The sequence below is a fragment of the Anopheles funestus genome, unplaced genomic scaffold (genome assembly GCF_943734845.2).
Source record: "Anopheles funestus unplaced genomic scaffold, idAnoFuneDA-416_04 scaffold_16_ctg1, whole genome shotgun sequence".
Lineage (NCBI taxonomy): Eukaryota > Metazoa > Arthropoda > Insecta > Diptera > Culicidae > Anopheles > Anopheles funestus.
The window spans coordinates 83563-88283 of NW_026045354.1; the positions used below are offsets into that span (position 1 = coordinate 83563).

General features: G+C 46.3%; 1 long non-coding RNA gene across 1 annotated transcript in view; it reads left to right on the top strand.

Annotated features, from left to right (window-relative positions):
* Positions 1-4721, top strand: part of LOC125774517 (uncharacterized) — a 55469-nt gene that overhangs the window by 14567 nt on the left and 36181 nt on the right. The gene's annotated exons all lie outside the window — the stretch shown is intronic.

Below are 4721 nucleotides of genomic sequence, written 5' to 3' on the forward strand. Positions count from 1 at the left end.
TGTCTTGGCTAAGGTGTCTTGGCTATTGTGTCTTGGCTAAAGTGTCTTGGCTTAGTTGTCTTGGCTAATGTGTCTCGGCTAAGGTGTCTTGGCTAAGGTGTCTTGGCTAATGTGTCTTGGCTAAGGTGTCTTGGCTAATGTGTCTTGGCTAAAGTGTCTTGGCAAAAGGTGTCTTCGCTAAGGTGTCTTGGCTAATGTGTCTCGGCTAATGTGTCTTGGCTAAAGTGTCTTGGCTAAGGTGTCTTGGCTAAGGTGTCTTGGCTAATGTGTCTTGGCTAAGGTGTCTTGGCTAATGTGTCTTGGCTAAGGTGTCTTAGCTAAGGTGTCTTGGCTAATGTGTTTTTTCTAAGGTGTCTTGGCTAATGTGTCTTGGCTAAGGTGTCTTGGCTAAGTATCTTGGCTAAGGTGTCTTGGCTAATGTGTCTTGGCTAATGTGTCTTGGCTAAGGTGTCTTGGCTAAGGTGTCTTGGCTAAGGTGTCTTTGCTAATGTGTCTCGGCTAAGGTGTCTTGGCTAAGGTGTCTTGGCTAAGGTGTCTTGGCTAAGGTGTCTTGGCTAAGGTGTCTTGGCTAATGTGTCTCGGCTAAAGTGTCTTGGCTAAGGTGTCTTGGCTAAGGTGTCTTGGCTAATGTGTCTTGGCTAAGGTGTCTTGGCTAAGGTGTCTTGGCTAAGGTATCTTGGCTAATGTGTCTTGGCTAAGGTGTCTTGGCTAAGGTGTCTTGGCTTAGGTGTCTTGGCTAATGTGTCTCGGCTAAGGTGTCTTGGCTAAGGTGTCTTGGCTAATGTGTCTTGGCTAAGGTGTCTTGGCTAATGTGTCTTGGCTAAGGTGTCTTGGCTAAGGTGTCTTGGCTAAGGTGTCTTGGCTAAGGTGTCTTGGCTAAGGTGTCTTGGCTAAGGTGTCTTGGCTAATGTGTCTTGGCTAAGGTGTCTTGGCTGATGTGTCTCGGCTAAGGTGTCTTGGCTAAGGTGTCTTGGCTAATGTGTCTTGGCTAAGGTGTCTTGGCTAAGGTGTCTTGGCTATTGTGTCTTGGCTAAAGTGTCTTGGCTTAGTTGTCTTGGCTAATGTGTCTCGGCTAAGGTGTCTTGGCTAAGGTGTCTTGGCTAATGTGTCTTGGCTAAAGTGTCTTGGCTAATGTGTCTTGGCTAAAGTGTCTTGGCAAAAGGTGTCTTCGCTAAGGTGTCTTGGCTAATGTGTCTCGGCTAATGTGTCTTGGCTAAAGTGTCTTGGCTAAGGTGTCTTGGCTAAGGTGTCTTGGCTAATGTGTCTTGGCTAAGGTGTCTTGGCTAATGTGTCTTGGCTAAGGTGTCTTAGCTAAGGTGTCTTGGCTAATGTGTTTTTTCTAAGGTGTCTTGGCTAATGTGTCTTGGCTAAGGTGTCTTGGCTAAGTATCTTGGCTAAGGTGTCTTGGCTAATGTGTCTTGGCTAATGTGTCTTGGCTAAGGTGTCTTGGCTAAGGTGTCTTGGCTAAGGTGTCTTGGCTAAGGTGTCTTTGCTAATGTGTCTCGGCTAAGGTGTCTTGGCTAAGGTGTCTTGGCTAAGGTGTCTTGGCTAAGGTGTCTTGGCTAAGGTGTCTTGGCTAATGTGTCTCGGCTAAAGTGTCTTGGCTAAGGTGTCTTGGCTAAGGTGTCTTGGCTAATGTGTCTTGGCTAAGGTGTCTTGGCTAAGGTGTCTTGGCTAAGGTGTCTTGGCTAATGTGTCTTGGCTAATGTGTCTTGGCTAAGGTGTCTTGGCTAAGGTGTCTTGGCTAAGGTGTCTTGGCTAATGTGTCTTGGCTAAGGTGTCTTGGCTAATGTGTCTTGGCTAAGGTGTCTTGGCTAAGGTGTCTTGGCTAATGTGTCTCGGCTAATGTGTCTTGGCTAATGTGTCTTGGCTTATGTGTCTTGGCTAATGTGTCTTGGCTAATGTGTCTTGGCTAAGGTGTCTTGGCTAAGGTGTCTTGGCTAAGGTGTCTTGGCTAAGGTGTCTTGGCTAAGGTGTCTTGGCTAATGTGTCTTGGCTAAGGTGTCTTGGCTAAGGTGTCTTGGCTAATGTGTCTTGGCTTAGGTGTCTTGGCTAATGTGTCTCGGCTAAGGTTTCTTGGCTAAGGTGTCTTGGATAATGTGTCTTGGGTAAGGTGTCTTGGCTAATGTGTCTTGGCTAAGGTGTCTTGGCTAAGGTGTCTTGGCTTAGGTGTCTTGGCTAAGGTGTCTTGGCTAAGGTGTCTTGGCTAAGGTGTCTTGGCTAATGTGTCTTGGCTAAGGTGTCTTGGCTAATGTGTCTCGGCTAAGGTGTCTTGGCTAAGGTGTCTTGGCTAATGTGTCTTGGCTAAGGTGTCTTGGCTAATGTGTCTTGGCTATTGTGTCTTGGCTAAAGTGTCTTGGCTTAGTTGTCTTGGCTAATGTGTCTTGGCTAAAGTGTCTTGGCTAATGTGTCTTGACTAAAGTGTCTTGGCAAAAGGTGTCTTCGCTAAGGTGTCTTGGCTAAGGTGTCTTGGCTAATGTGTCTTGGCTAAGGTGTCTTGGCTAAGGTGTCTTGGCTAAGGTGTCTTGGCTAAGGTGTCTTGGCTAAGGTGTCTTGGCTAATGTGTCTTGGCTAAGGTGTCTTGGCTGATGTGTCTCGGCTAAGGTGTCTTGGCTAAAGTGTCTTGGCTAATGTGTCTCGGCTAAAGTGTCTTGGCTAATGTGTCTTGGCTAAGGTGTCTTGGCTAAGGTGTCTTGGCTAAGGTGTCTTGGCTAATGTGTCTTGGCTAAGGTGTCTTGGCTAAGGTGTCTTGGCTATTGTGTCTTGGCTAAAGTGTCTTGGCTTAGTTGTCTTGACTAATGTGTCTCGGCTAAGGTGTCTTGGCTAAGGTGTCTTGGCTAATGTGTCTTGGCTAAAGTGTCTTGGCTAATGTGTCTTGGCTAAAGTGTCTTGGCAAAAGGTGTCTTCGCTAAGGTGTCTTGGCTAATGTGTCTCGGCTAATGTGTCTTGGCTAAAGTGTCTTGGCTAAGGTGTCTTGGCTAAGGTGTCTTGGCTAATGTAACTTGGCTAAGGTGTCTTGGCTAATGTGTCTTGGCTAAGGTGTCTTAGCTAAGGTGTCTTGGCTAATGTGTTTTTTCTAAGGTGTCTTGGCTAATGTGTCTTGGCTAAGGTGTCTTGGCTAAGTATCTTGGCTAAGGTGTCTTGGCTAATGTGTCTTGGCTAATGTGTCTTGGCTTAGTTGTCTTGGCTAATGTGTCTCGGCTAAGGTGTCTTGGCTAAGGTGTCTTGGCTAATGTGTCTTGGCTAAAGTGTCTTGGCTAATGTGTCTTGGCTAAAGTGTCTTGGCAAAAGGTGTCTTCGCTAAGGTGTCTTGGCTAATGTGTCTCGGCTAATGTGTCTTGGCTAAAGTGTCTTGGCTAAGGTGTCTTGGCTAAGGTGTCTTGGCTAATGTGTCTTGGCTAAGGTGTCTTGGCTAATGTGTCTTGGCTAAGGTGTCTTAGCTAAGGTGTCTTGGCTAATGTGTTTTTTCTAAGGTGTCTTGGCTAATGTGTCTTGGCTAAGGTGTCTTGGCTAATGTGTCTTGGCTAAGGTGTCTTAGCTAAGGTGTCTTGGCTAATGTGTTTTTTCTAAGGTGTCTTGGCTAATGTGTCTTGGCTAAGGTGTCTTGGCTAAGTATCTTGGCTAAGGTGTCTTGGCTAATGTGTCTTGGCTAATGTGTCTTGGCTTAGTTGTCTTGGCTAATGTGTCTTGGCTAATGTGTCTTGGCTAAGGTGTCTTGGCTAAGGTGTCTTGGCTAAGGTGTCTTGGCTAAGCTGTCTTGGCTAATGTGTCTTGGCTAATGTGTCTTGGCTTATGTGTCTTAGCTAAGGTGTCTTGGCTAATGTGTCTTGGCTAAGGTGTCTTGGCTAAGGTGTCTTGGCTAAGGTGTCTTGGCTAAGATGTCTTGGCTAATGTGTCTTGGCTAAAGTGTCTTGGCTTAGGTGTCTTGGCTAATGTGTCTCGGCTAAGGTGTCTTGGCTAAGGTGTCTTGGCTAATGTGTCTTGGCTAAGGTGTCTTGGCTAATGTGTCTTGGCTAAGGTGTCTTGGCTAAGGTGTCTTGGCTAAGGTGTCTTGGCTAAGGTGTCTTGGCTAAGGTGTCTTGGCTAATGTGTCTTGGCTAAGGTGTCTTGGCTGATGTGTCTCGGCTAAGGTGTCTTGGCTAAGGTGTCTTGGCTAATGTGTCTTGGCTAAGGTGTCTTGGCTAAGGTGTCTTGGCTATTGTGTCTTGGCTAAAGTGTCTTGGCTTAGTTGTCTTGGCTAATGTGTCTCGGCTAAGGTGTCTTGGCTAAGGTGTCTTGGCTAATGTGTTTTTTTCTAAGGTGTCTTGGCTAATGTGTCTTGGCTAAGGTGTCTTGGCTAAGTATCTTGGCTGAGGTGTCTTGGCTAATGTGTCTTGGCTAAGGTGTCTTGGCTAAGTATCTTGGCTGAGGTGTCTTGGCTAATGTGTCTTGGCTAAAGTGTCTTGGCTAATGTGTCTTGGCTAAAGTGTCTTGGCAAAAGGTGTCTTCGCTAAGGTGTCTTGGCTAATGTGTCTCGGCTAATGTGTCTTGGCTAAAGTGTCTTGGCTAAGGTGTCTTGGCTTAGGTGTCTTGGCTAATGTGTCTTGGCTAAGGTGTCTTGGCTAATGTGTCTTGGCTAAGGTGTCTTAGCTAAGGTGTCTTGGCTAATGTGTTTTTTTCTAAGGTGTCTTGGCTAATGTGTCTTGGCTAAGGTGTCTTGGCTAAGTATCTTGGCTGAGGTG